General features: G+C 38.3%; 1 protein-coding gene across 1 annotated transcript in view; it reads right to left on the bottom strand.

Annotated features, from left to right (window-relative positions):
• LOC140228816 (uncharacterized) overlaps window positions 1–15,101 on the bottom strand; it is a 136,078-nt gene that overhangs the window by 87,364 nt on the left and 33,613 nt on the right. The gene's annotated exons all lie outside the window — the stretch shown is intronic.

Genomic DNA, 15,101 nt, shown 5'->3' with positions numbered 1-15,101 from the left:
GAAGTTAGCTTCGCCCATAAAACATCTACATTACACCAAGAGGTCTCTAAGAGATGATATACGAAAGAAAAACACTGGTGACTGGCTCAGTTGGTCTCGCATCTAGATCCAAAGGATCCGGATTTGATTCCCGAGCCTAACTCAGCAATGCTGTGTGTAATCATACCGTACCCTCTATATGAGGCAAAACACTGTCACTAAGAGTGTTTTTTGTTTTTGTTTGTTTGTTTTGTTTTGTTTTGATTTGTTTTTTGCTTTGATTGTTTTAATTTTACGTATGATTTGTTTTTGAAAATCAATAAAACACACACACACACAAAAAAAAAAAAAGAGTGGAATGTTCCTAGTACAGTACATCAAACTTGGGATGTTAATTCCCAAATGGGAAATTCACTGTAATAGTGGAAAGTTTCGCAGTGTCAAATTTTTCACGTATATCGCACAACCAGAAGCTACTGTGAAAATAAAGGCACATGGATATATTTGCATGCCACATGTGCCAGTAACTGATGCCCTGATTCTGCGGAATTAAAAACACGCAAAATTCATCTTACCCAGCCGAGCACGAATGATTACTCACGCAAAAATATCCCCCTTTACAGTACTAGATTTGCCGAGAGATAACACAATCATAATTAATCATTTGGTTTCATTTTGTCCCTTCCTATGAAAAGTATAACACTTTCTGTTAAATACTATAAAATCATACTTCTGTCAGTGAAATTCTCACACTATGTTTGAAAACAACATTAGAACTGTATAACATATGCAGGATTTGAGAACACGACTAAGGAAAATTCATAAAAGCATAGACAGACCAACTGTGGTACTTCGTTCTTGCTGAACTTTTTCTAACACTAGCAAGAGGTGCCATACGATATTGCTCAGTTAAAACGATACTAGTAGCCTTCTCATTGTGTGTGACATGGAATGGGGTTTCAAGTGGACAGACAGTTGCATTCTTTGTGCGGAAAGGACGTGTAAATGCACTGCAATGAGTCAGACTCTGTCAGAATGAATATGGAATGAAGCCAGAAAACTCTGTGGAGAATGGCTACAGTTTTGCTCTTCCATTTCACCATAAGTATTATTCATTTTATCTTTTTTTTTTTCCAATTCACAATCCTGGTTATGAAAGTTGTTTTTTCTGTGTTTTGGGGGTTTTTTGTTTTGTTTTTCTATCTTGATCTCTGTGATTGCCAATCTCATGCATACTGACCCACTGACATGGGGGAGTTATATTTCTTAAGACATAAAAGTCAACCAAACAAGAGGCAAAACTTTCTGCTTTCCCTTGCTTACTCAAGGAAAGCTTTCTGTGTTTTCACATGGAGTCTGATTACTGTTACCTGACCTAGCTCAGTTTGGAGAGCAGTCACTGGTACATACTGTATATATCAGTGGCTATTACTCGATACAGTAGATTACACTCAATTTGCTGTTGTTCTTCTCATTAGTAATGGTAGGGACACTTAACTGGTGCTGCTCCAGTCTTTTATTGTCTGAAACAAAAATCCATAAATGTGCAGCAGAGGTGGCTACATAACCATATCATACCACCTCATTACCTATGGCAGGGCTCAACACTAACTTTTTTTTCTCTGGTGGCCCATTTGGGCCAGTAAAATTCTTTTAATTTGAAATCTTGGTGGGCCCCGAAAAAAAAAATATAGTGGCCCGAAATAAAAGGAAATTTAAAGATTTATTTTAAGTATAAGCTGCCTGACAGAGCCACCAAAATTAGCCTTTTGGGGAACTTGGTGGCCTGACATCAATTTTTAGTGAGCCTGGGCCACCAGGCCATCGCTGATGTCGAGTCTTGCCTATGGGTAGCATGAAGAAGTTTATCACGAGAGCTTAGACTATGGAATGGGAAGTTGTAAATCATAAATGATTGATCAATGTCTTTGAACTGCTTTTACTCACTCCCATTACTCACCAATGGGTTTCGATGTTACATTGAACAACCCATGCAATCCCTAATTGCAACTGCAAAAGTAGTGACTCTTGGAAGTCGTACACCATTTTGAAAATGTCACTTGGTTATTGTCATCTAAAAACAGACTTATGTGACCTGTTGTCACAATGATCCTGATCGAGTCTTCATAGAATGACTTTCAAAGTTTGGCATCATTACATTCTCCACACTCCACGCTTAAAAATGATCCAAAATTAGTACGTATGTATGTGTGTGGTAGCAATACTGCATTCATGTCACAGGATCAGAGATAATATTTTTGTATGTTGCTAAATTTGCAAAGAGCACTTGACTTGTGAAATCCATGAATGAAAACTCACTGTAAAGTATACAGCACTTCAGATATTAACAAGTTTTTTTTTTTTTCATCAAAACAAAGATAACAATTGTCATCTTTTAGCACATTGCACAAATGTCAGTTTTTCTCAGCTTTACTTTCTGTGATTTCATCAGGGCAGCCTGCATGTGGTGGGTTGCATAGTCATGTCATCATTCAAGCGTAATGATATACATATACATGGGTACATGATCGAATATGTCAATGAATTGGATTGGTTGTAGAGAACTGAAACAAAGTGTAGACTTTTTCATATTTGTCAGTGGTCTTTCATTTGTAATTACCAATTTGTAGATTTCAACTTAGACAGCAAAGTATTATGCTTAAGTTTGAAGATATACAATCACAGAAACTTTATGGATAAGGAAGAATTCTATTGAATAGAGTCAGGAAAATAATAGAATGGTGCAATCTTGTGCACAAACACATGTATGATAGATATGCAATGACTGAGTTTTTGTTGTTATTGACTTTGTTCAATTTTATGTGTTCAAACAAACTCCATATCGGTGCCTCAGATTAGCTATCTTATTTGTTGATATGGCTGGGATGCCCACTATATAGCCTGTGCTCTTTAGCCTTATGACATGAAACTGACCAATATTTAGGAATTGGTTGTTTTAACTTGAAAATGAACCAATATTATTGTGAGTAACTTGATTTGAGTTTAGCAAGCTCTTATTGATAGATCATGAGCAGCATTAAGGAAGGAAATGTTTTTGAGAAATGAATATTAAAACACTTAAAATACATGAAAAGTGAAAGGTTCCTGAAATGCCACTTGTCTACATTTGCCTGATTTATTTTTGCATGAAGTCAAAACAAACTCATTATTGGTACCTCATAAAGTCACTGCTTCCTAGCATTTTTGGAATGGAATGGAATGGAGGTAAATTCTCATTGAAAATGTCAGTGTCATCTTTTTATCCGCACACATGATTTGATGTCTTGATGACTTCTCTCTGATGACTTGATGTAAAGTTCATTTATTAACTATCGTAGGCTGATATGATCGAAAATTAATGTGTCCATATCTGCGATCCACAATCACTTTCACAATCTCCCCAATATAAAGCATATATTGCACCATTTACATCTGCTAGTGTTACTGATTGATATCAAAATGAAAACAACATACATCACATATACAATAAGTGAATAATCAAATCAAATCTAGCATTCATAAAAGCGTCAGCCCTTTCGTGATCAATTACAATTCCTTGAGGGAAAGCAACCCCTAAAAGTATTTATTTTTGACACTCGTATCATGTGAAATGAGCAATACTATGCTTTATAATACAAATGACATCAATTCAGAGCATGCAAATAGATGATAGCCAATGATAAACAGCTAATCATATCTCACATAAGTCACAAAATCATTCAACATCAGAGTCATAAAATTGCAAATCATCAGAAGAGACTTGGTGAAGACTCTAAATACAAAGATGACATATCATTTCCTTTTCAAACACTACAATGCGAGGCTCAGTGTGCTTGTCTGCATACACCTATACCTCACAATAAGAACTGTAGAGAAGCAATATGTCATCCAATTCTTCCACAAACAAAAGATGAAATGATGCAGAAATGTACCAGCCAGCTTGTGTACACTCGAGGAAGAAGACAACTTCAGCTGCACTGACTGTGAGAAATACCTTGTGGGTATGACTTTATAGCTAAGTTTCATGCAGATACTTCTGTTGCATGGGTCATGGAAATGTGGGGTGCCCCCCCCCCCCACACACACCCACACACACACACATTGGCCTCATTTGAAATAAAAAAAAAAAAGGACAACTGCTATAGCTCCACTGACAGCAAGAACGTTTGGGGGTTCCAACATTTTGCAGTCTGTGCTGTATAGAAGCATACAGTGTGTCCATGATAGGAATAAATGGATACGTACACACAATTGTACTTGTGACAATAGCAGTAGAAGTGGTATAGCAGTGGTAGTTAGTGCTGATTCCATGAACTTAGTTGTTTTAAACTAGTTAGATGTAGCTCATTGGGTTTTAATTTTTCAGTGTTTAGCAAAGTAAACAAGCATATGGATAGGTACTTAATCTTTAACCCATGATATGAAGTATATCAAAACTTTGCACACAGCAATAAATTATTAACCCGTTCTATTCAAGAAATAGACTTTCTACATTAGTCTAAAAAATTAGACTGATTTTGCTAAAAACAGGTGCTCAAAAAATGGGAAAAACAGTCTACAAATGATCAAAATTTTAAATGTTAATCTGAAATTGTGGTGCAAGGTTTGGCATAAACAAAATGGAATTAACAAACCTGTCCTTCATTCTTTTCAGAATTGCATCAGTCATAGCTGGATATGTCAATGTTGGTCTTCTGCCAAACCTGCTGAGCTGGCAAGGTTCGGCTTTTGACGAACCTGCCGAGCTGCCCAGGTTCGGCTTTTGACGAACCTGTCGAGCTGGCAAGGTTCTGCTTTTGACGAACCTGCCAAACTGGCAAGGTTCGGCTTTTGACGAACCTGCCGAGCTGGCAAGGTTTGGCTTTTGACGAACCAGCCGGGCTGCCCAGGTTCGGCTTTTGACGAACCTGCCCAGCTGCCCGGGTTCGGCTTTTGACGAACCTGCCGGGCTGCCCAGGTTCGGCTTTTGACGAACCTGCCGGGCTGCCAAGGTTCGGCTTTTGACGAACCTGCCGAGCTGGCAAGGTTCGGCTTTTGACGAACCTGCCAAGCTGGCAAGGTTCGGCTTTTGACGAACCTGCCGAGCTGCCAAGGTTCGGCTTTTGACGAACCTGCCAATCTGTACAGGTTCGGCTTTTGACGAACCTGCTGGGCTGCCAAGGTTCGGCTTTTGACGAACCTGCTGGGCTGCCAAGGTTCGGCTTTTGACGAACCTGCCCAGCTGCCCAGGTTCGGCTTTTGACGAACCTGCCGGGCTGCCAAGGTTCGGCTTTTGACGAACCTGCCGGGCTGCCAAGGTTCGGCTTTTGACGAACCTGCCGGGCTGCCAAGGTTCGGCTTTTGACGAACCTGCCGAGCTGGCAAGGTTCGGCTTTTGACGAACCTGCCAAGCTGGCAAGGTTCGGCTTTTGACGAACCTGCCAGGCTGCCCATGTTCGGCTTTTGACGAACTTGCCGAGCTGCCAGGGTTCGGCTTTTGACGAACCTGCCGAGCTGGCAAGGTTCGGCTTTTGACGAACCTACCGAGCTCCAAAGGTTCGGCTTTTGACAAACCTGCCGAGCTGCCAGGGTTTGGCTTTTGACGAACCTGCCGAGCTGGCAAGGTTCGGCTTTTGACGAACCTGCCGGGCTGCCCAGGTTCGGCTTTTGATGAACCTGCTGAGCTGGCAAGGTTCGGCTTTTGACAAACCTGCCGGGCTGCCCATGTTCGGCTTTTGACGAACCTGCCCAGCTGCCCAGGTTCGGTTTTTGACGAACCTGCTGGGCTGCCAATGTTCTTCTTTGATGAACCTGTCATGATGTCAATGTTCATCTTCGGCAAATTCCTCTAAGCAGCATATCACCCCTTAACCCTAACTAGGCCGGGCTATTTAGGTAGATCATAGAGCCGGGGGGGGGGCCTCCCAGGCCCCCCTCCAGACCTCAGCCGTTGACTGCATGATCGCGACGAAAATTCGCACACACGTTGCCTATGATGTAATCTAAAGTACCATGAAGTTAAATTTAAAAAAAACTATCATTTATGCTTAATTATGCTAATTTATGCATAATGATGCATGAAATCAGACAATTTGGTATAAATCACTAAACAAAGCTCAAAAATGGGCACATTTTTTGTGTAAATATTCTTTTTAGTGTCCTGAGCAAATTTAAGAGAAAAAAATCGGAAAAAAATTTCTTAAGTATTTTATTGTTTTTTGAATTTCTTATGTATTTCTTTGTTTTTTCGACTTTATGTTTGTCATTGTTTTTTCGATGAAACTTGTTCGCGACATTGTTCCGAACAAGAAAATATGTTATTAAATGATTTTAATCACTAAAACTCCAAAATAATCATGCTTTTACGAAATTTGCGTGTAAGCACAGTTTGCATTGAAATTGTACACGAATTCACGTTTTTGAGCAATTTTTGGTCTGACATGCACGTACATATTTATGCGCAACTTTGGAACCGCGCACCCGGGCATCGCAAATTTGGTGTCAAAAGATGCGGGAGACTTGAAAGAAAAAAGTCATGAAACGTCGCGGCGTTATCTTTTTGCATTAGCGATACATCGCACGAAACGTCGAGGGGGGGGGGGCCTCGGAGGCCCCCCCCCCCCCCCCCCGGCCTAGTTAGGGTTAATGATCCTGTCAGGCTCTAAATTTTTCATCTGTTGCAATGTCCCTTTGCGAAGATCACAAAAATAGGGATTAGAAACAGTTAGTTACAGTGAATAATAGGCAGAAATACATCTTAAATGCAGTTCAGTTTAATCAGTTTTCAGCGAAATGCTTTTTCATTGTTGAAATGCAAAAACATGCACTTCTATCATGCCACATTGAAAGGTTCATTCTTGTGTTGTTTTGATTATCCAGTACGCTGATAACCACAAGAAGCTACATGGTTCATGCATACCAATTTGGGGACCAAACTGCAGTGAAAACGTGATATTCAAACATGAAAATGAAACAATTTTTATTCACTAGCTTAATTGTGACATTTTCAATTGAAAGAGTCACAAAATATGCTGCAGAAAAAAGGAGAATATTCCACAAAGGGTAAGATAAAAATTTGAGGAACATTAATTGCTCATTTGACTAAACAATGTTTTCATTATTAACTCTTTATGTGCCACGTTCGCACGTCCGACTCAGTCGATGGCATGCCAACTTTGCATATTCTGCTCAATAAACAGAGCCGCCAAAACCGATCAATAAATCGCTAGTCCCGCGGTACAATGAAAGCGTTTCTAGCGCTTTTGTTCCTCTCACATACGGCTTGATACGGTGATTGACTGTCAAGCGGTGTTCCCAACTATAGATTTGTGTGTACATTCTAAGTTTCTGTCGCGGTTTCATGTGCAAAAGTCATGCCTTCACAGTAATGTAGCAAACTGGTCATTCAAAAGAAAATTGAAAATAGATTTGTCATACAATTTATATTGAAGCAAAGTTTGGCATTCCTCTAAACTTTGCTCACTATTATGTCAAAGCTCAACAGCTGAAATTTGTAGAAGTTACACAAATTGGGAAAACAGAATTCTTTCTCAAAGCATGTCTACCTTCGTGTCCCAGAATAACGTGGCATACAGGGGGTTTCCACCATGGCACATAAAGAGTTGATATTCAGCTTCAGGAATGTTATGCTCCAGCACTAACATATGAAAAACACATATGGTATGCAAGCTGAATAGTTCAGAGTACAGTTCAAAGTATTTCAACAATAAGCATAGCATATTTGCAGTATCGTCTCTTTCTGGAGCTCAAAAAGACTGAGCACATTGGTACTCAATCCTGTGAATGGCATTTTGAATCAGTACAGTGCATTTCGAAACACTGATTCTACATAGCAAATTGAGCATAAACACAGCCCATGTAAAAGTAATACAAGATCATTAAGTAGTATGTCATTGAATCACAGAGAGTTAAGATGCATTATACCTGTTTGATGGAGAAGATGATTCTTGATGTATGGTATCCTCCACTTGTGGTATAGGAACATGTGCACTACACTAACCTCCTTTTCTCCTTGTGCAAGATAATATGAGTCAGGGTGGGCAATTCGTATAAGGCTTTGGCTGGCTAGTCCATGCAATGAGGTTATACCTGTATACTTTTATAAAACAGGCCCTTGCCAATAAGCTACACTGAGCAGGCAATCCTAATAAATTATCTCCTTATCAGAGACAATGAAAACTCTCTTGTGCGCCTCCAAGATCAGATTGTTGATATAGCCAGGGAGGGGGAAGAGATACAATGTATAGCCCTAATGCTCTGCTGGTTTGGGGAAGTGCCAAGCCCTATGGTTTGCTTCTCACAGAAGTGCTTTGTGGTCTGCCAATTAACCACAGTCAGCAAACAATGTTTGGGCAGTCTTTGGTTGAAACTCAAAGCTCCTTGGCATTCCTGTCAGCCTTCATTGAGAAAGTGAACTGATGCTCCATCCATACCAGCTGTGTACTCTGGTTAGATAGCACATTCGTCAGCAGCAGATGTTCCTCTGGACAACTATGATTCTAATTTTCTTACAATGGAGACGAATGATGGAAATATCAATGAACTTGATATCTCAGCTCAGTATTGATGATGATGGAGATGGTGCTAACATTTTGTCCTCAAAATTATCAACAAGAACAAATACCAATGGAGCTTCTGACATGATGGATTTATCTCACCTGAGCTTTGATGAGCTCATATTAGACATGATGCTGAAAGATCAACTCCTACAGAGGAGTTTGCATGCCACATAAAGATGAAATTCGCTTGCCTCATGGATGCACCAAGAGAGACATAACAGTCAGTATCTTCATGGCAAGGCAGAAATACTGGATCCTACTCTTGGTTGAGCTGAATTCTACAAATCATCGTTAAAGTTCTTCTGGCAAGTGAGAGTAAAAAAGGTAAGTTTTATGCAAACATACTTGCCAATCATGGGGAGTTTTTGCACCAACAGAGAAGGCTCAACATGTTTATTTTTCAACAAGTGCTAATGAATTATTTGGGAATACATGATACATAGAAAACCTATCCATATTCTTTATAGTGTCACAATTAAAAATGTAGATATATCTCATTACCTCGTATTAGCTAATCGCAGCTCTATAAAATCATTGAAAATGTAATGTTCAATTGGATTCTTTTTTATTTTCAGATATGGTGCTATATGAATTAATGACATCACAATTGATGATTCAGGCATCCACACAATTGTGACTGTTGTGAGGCATTTCGGTTGTATATTCTAAGTGACACTTGAAATATAATAAAATAAATTGAGAGTGCTTCAGAAAGTTATTGTAGACCTTTGAAGTCATTTTATTTTGTTTTTCAAACATATAATTTTCAATTTCTTAATCAAGGGGTACATTTAGAAACATTTACAGACGTGTACATGTAGCTGTCGATCATTCAATTACTGGTGGGATTTGAATGTGTGTTCTGGTTAACCTATGCACACTTGCTTTTTAATATCCCTATATTCTAATGCATGTAATTTTGTGCACTGCAGTACTTTGATGGGAGTGGTGATTTTATCATGCATAAAAAATTTCAGGTTTAGAGTTTGGTGTAATTGATATTCTAACTTCATCAGTTTTCATTTCATGCAGACTGGAGTGGAGATTTCTTCAAAATGCCAGAAATGTATTGTCCTGGAGAAGACACTAGACAAGGAAATGAACCAGACCAAAAAGGAAAGAGCTTGAGAATGCAATGATGATGCACAATGAAAGCCAAATGTAAGTGAATTTCAGGAAACTATTATACATTTCATCTGTGTACCAGTAAATGGTAACTCGATCTACTGCTTGATGGTAAAACTGTCACATAATCACAATCTCTCAAGGTCTATGTCCATCATCTTCCATCATCATGATGTTTACATCTTTTTATACCATGCCATGTTATTTCCCAAATATAATATGAAATTTATATTGATGTGCAACATCATATTTCATGATTTTTTTTCCTTTCCACAGAGAATTAACTTGCAGTTTGGGTTTCCCTTTTTGTAGCACAGTCTGCATAATGTGTACCAAAAGGGGTTTGAAAGCATTTGTGGGACAAATTCAAATAATCCAAAATGCAGAAAAATAATGTTAGTACCGCAAAAATATCAATGCATTCAAAATCTGAAGAACAGTGTTTTGTTTAGAGTAAAACGTCTGAAATCAGATAAAAGAACAAGTCCATCTTCATGTGGCAAGTGGAGTATGTGAGAAAATAGAGCGCTATCAGAAGAGCACATTGACAGTTTGAGGAAAATCAATAATAGTTTTGAGGAAAATCATACAATCTGTTCAATTTGTTAGCAATTTTTAAAAATTTCTGTACAGTCACTGCCTGATGAAAAATTACTACAGTCTGTGATGTCACATGTATAGAATGATATGTAAAGAGAAAACATTTCTATTAAGAGAATTCCACAAAATTTCATTTTGAGAAGAAAGTACAAAGGATTCCCTTAACTGGTACTGATGTATGTTTAGAGTAATATTATTCCCCGGCCTTTTCAATGAGACAAGTCAATTGTTCTTGTCATACATAATGCTGCAAAGTGAAAAATACAGTTGTATGTTGATTTTCTTCATATTTTCTTTATTTTGTTGTACACATACGTGACATCACAACATGTTTTAGTCTTCTTATCCTGCCATGGAAGCATTGAAACTTCACAAATTCATAACTTTTGAACAGATACAGTAGTCAGACTTTCATCAAACGTGCATTGATGTATTGTACTTATAATATTGCTGCTTTCTCTCAATTCACATGCATATTTAAGGGATCGTATAGTTTTGGTTGAGACCTAATTTCAGGGTTCTAACATGTTTTGGTGAGATAATAAGAAACCTCTTATGAAATATGAAAGAGCATGTAATTCCATGAGGAATTCAACATTTATTTGATGAAAATTGGTTTTGAAATGGCTGAGATATCCTTAACAGAGCAATTCTAATTAAGTTAATTAATGCATTAAAACTTGTGTATTTTTCCCCACTCCTCACTCCCTTCCTACAATATCCTTACAGCACCATGGTCATAAGCTCTGTTTCATGGGGGCTCATATTCATTTGCTTTATGGCAATCATTACAAACTGTACTTTGACTATGTCTGATTTTCAATATGAAAAATTGAAATGGAATTAAATTGATATGGTCATGAGATTTTATCAATGAACTCTCTGCTCTGCTGTAGTGGTTGTCAACACAATGGAATGTGCTGGTCAGTGTTTAGCCAGTAGCCTGAAACAAAGGGGCACATAGTAGTGGGTAGAACAGGTCAGTGGGGACTGAGTGCTTTCCAAATAAACCAGTGGGTCATAGGGTAGTGCAAGGACATTAGGCATGTCTTCATCAGCCCGAAGTTTCAAAATAGCGAGCTATCTTGCGGTTATCAAACTAGTCCGATGTCAAAATAGCGCGCTATCTGTGTAGTGAAGACCCAAATAGCGCGCTATTTGATCGGGAAAATTTTCCCCAAAATCTTGGTCTAGTTCGTCAACTACTGAGAGCGCTAATTCGTAAAATAGCGCGCTATTTTGGGTGTGTCTCCATCAGCCCGAAATTTTCTCGATCCCTCACCGCTTCTGGTTAGCCAGCTGGTAATGGAAAGCGCATGTACAAGTGTGTATAGTACATTACACCAACACGCACGGTGTATAGAGGATTGTGTACTATAAACCTACTGTTGTTGTCAGGGAGGTGATTTCTCTCACCTCCCTATTAAAACTCAGTGCCGTGCATGCTAGCTGTTTTGTTTTGTTTTGTTTTTTGTTTTTTTGTAAACTTCTTCTTCTGGTCCACTCTACCTTAGCTGAAGATTCTTGCAGATTGTGTGCATTTTGGATTTGTTTAAACATTGCAATTCGTTAATTTCATATAAGATGCCTCACTGGACAGAAGAAAGAGTAGCGTTATTAATATCCCTTTTGGAGAGAATTTGCTGTACTGCTCATCTCCCTGGTTGTAGAATCGTACATACGGTGATATAGGAGATTTTGAGCGGGGAAATCCACTTTCGAACCGCGAGCCAGGCAGAGTAATATTGCAAAATGCGCATGCGTCAATTTTCGGACTAATTTCCCGAAGCAGGCTGTTCGAGCTGATGAAGATGCACATTCGCTGTATCGGGCTATTTTCTACGACTGCAAAATGTCCCGCTAGTTTGAACTTCGGGCTGATGAAGACAAGCCTTTTAAGTATAGGAGGGAAGTGAAGAGTGGGGAGATGTACACAATTTGGGGTCTAACATCTTCCTGCAAATGATTGTCTTTAGAATAACTAAGTATCTCAGAATGATAAGGGGAAAAAGTAGATGAAATGGCAGTTACAGAGAAAAGATACTGAGCTGATGTGATGAATATACCTACTGGCTGGTTATCTACTGGGGATAAGACAGTGGTCAAGGCCAATCACCTTTCTGTGTTTTATGTGGTCTTTGTAGCAGAACAAGGAGGTAATATATATCTCTTTGAGTTGAAGAAGCCTTCAATCATCTTTAATAGTTTATCTACACGTGTACCTCCTAACCTTCTAAGAAGCAGTTTGTGCAATTAAAGGATGCAGTGCTTTGTGTCAGTGGGTGATTGCATACGTTCAAAGTATGCACTTGGTGTCTTTAGGGTTTAACCCTAATCCCACTGGGTTATTTGAGGGACGAACTTTTTTGGCCCCCCCTTCAGATCTCGGTCATGGATCGCGAAAATTTGCACTAAGGTAGAGGCCAATAATCTAAAAGATTGTATAGTTAGATTTTTCAAATTTTAATTAATGTATTTTATATTAACTTAATGCTTATTTAAGCAAAAATAATTTTTTGCCTATAAATCCAAAAGTAAAGCTCCGAAACTTCTAATTTTTGGTAAACATATTTTTTCATTATCCTCAACCATAATATTGAAGAAAAAATTCAGCTTCGTAATTTTTCTTATGTATTTTATTCTTCATAGAATTTCTTATGTATTTCTTTGTTTTTTATATTTGTTTTAGTTGGGTTTTTTTCGTCAAAATTTGTCGCAGAAACTTTTTAAAGCATAATCAAGCTGAAATTAATCATCATCAGCCACTGAAAATAAAAATATCTATTTTTATATATGATGAATAAATTGCAAAAACACAATTTACATTGGATTTGTACTTAAAATCATGTTTTTGAACAATTTTTTTGGTCGACAAATTTTTTTCAAAGGGGGCATGGCTTCAAAACGGTATGGCCGGGAGTGACAAATTTGGTCTCAAAAGTTGCGCGATATTTGAAAGAAAAAAGTCATAAAGTGTCGCGGCGAGAGCATCGCGCGTTGCAAAATAAAACACCAAATGCAAATTAAAACACCATATCAGCCAGCTCCTTTACTTTTAACAGCACAATTTGTCAATTTGTAATCCTAAAGTAAAAAGCTCCCTAACCTGTATCGTGGGGGAGCAAACTCCTGCCTTATGGCCCTTCCTCACCCCTCCTACTGCAGTTCCACCTTGGTAGGAGAATTCACTCAGAGCCACGCAGTAAGAAACACTGGCATCTTTGCATGCAGTTGATATTCAGTGTATTGGAAGACCATAGTGGGGATATCATGAAAGTATGATTGTGGTCAGGGAGCCAGTGAGTTCACAGCCCTGTGGTGGTTGTTGTTTGTTTGCTTGCCTCCCTGTGCCACATTTCATTGAGCACCAGTGAAGGGCATGAGAGCATTTTCCACCTCCCTGATCAGTGTGTACATAAACAAGATTGAGCAGGTAACTCCAACCAGGGAGGTGGAACGCCTCCCTGCTCCAACCACTGCATTTTCTGGGAAGCTAGTGGCCAGAAGAGTTGGTATCACACCAGATAGGCAGCTTGCAGCTTGTGTCTTTGATCTTAACAGACAAGTCAACCTTCATTGCATGTGGATTGAGTGATTGCAACAATATTAGTAGAACACATTAAGTGAAAGTTTGGGGAAAATTCAACACTCCGTTCAAAATCACTGCTGGATGAGAAGACTACTATAGTGTATAATGTCATATGTGTAGAATGATACTATAAGCAAAATGAAAAGAGAATTTCACAAAACTTTACTTTTTGAATAAAGTGCACATTTCTTTGACTTGTCACCGATATAAGGGTAATATTATTCCCCCTGCCTTCTGAAAGAGAAAAGTGAAGTGTTCTTTTGTTATGCAAGAAAAGTAAAAATATGTTGAATTTTCTTTATACTTTCTTTATATCGTACACATGTGACATCACAAGCTAAAGTAGTCTTTTCATCCAGCTATGACTAAGCAGTAACTTCAAAAATTGATAAATTTCGAATGGATTGTTAGACTTTCCTCAAACTCTCATTGAACTGTTCAATTTCTACTAATATTGCTGCATTCACTCAACCCACATGTCTATGAAGGTGATCCGAACTTGTTCTTTAACAGGTTGGGGCTTTAATACCTCCCAGTGTATATTGGACTGCTTAGCCAGTTGTTGATAACAGGACACTGAACTTGACTATCACCTAGCTAGAGCTGGACAAGTCATTGTTCTTTATAACAATGTTATTGATAAAGGTCCTAATGTGATATATTTCAACCAGACTTAAAACAAGTTTTGAATGTTCATAGAGCTAAACATGGATTGTGACTGCATGACACAAATTTAGGATGGAAAGACACCCATTTATGCTGATAAAAGTGGGCCGACAACACTTCCGTAAATAAAATCTGCAAGCTGATCACCCAACAGATATATGATAATAAGGATTAAATGCCCTAAAAAACAGTACTCAGCAATCACATCTATGTAAAATACATGCAGCTACAAGAAGCATTTTGAGAAAGTCTGTCACCAGCCTTGTCAACAAACTCTAGACTTTTGCTTCATACAAACTTTTGAAACCAAGTTCATTTCTTGATATTCATGACATGCATGATTGTTAAAAGTGTCAAACAACTTATAGTTAACCAAATTTGCTGACATATACACGTTGTACATGGTATATCAAGAATTAGTTCACAAATTGAGAAAATGTTTCTTGCATGAAAAACGAAATGAATATTTTCCCTTCTATGTGTCTTCTTTTTTTTTGCAGGGTATCAATGATACAGAACTCCTCAAAACACATGTGACTGGAGTTATCCTTCATGAACAACAAAAGAATTTGACTTTTAGATAT

The sequence above is a fragment of the Diadema setosum genome, chromosome 5 (genome assembly GCF_964275005.1).
Source record: "Diadema setosum chromosome 5, eeDiaSeto1, whole genome shotgun sequence".
Lineage (NCBI taxonomy): Eukaryota > Metazoa > Echinodermata > Echinoidea > Diadematoida > Diadematidae > Diadema > Diadema setosum.
Note: the sequence above shows the minus strand (reverse complement) of the source record. Positions and strands in the feature narration are given on the sequence as shown.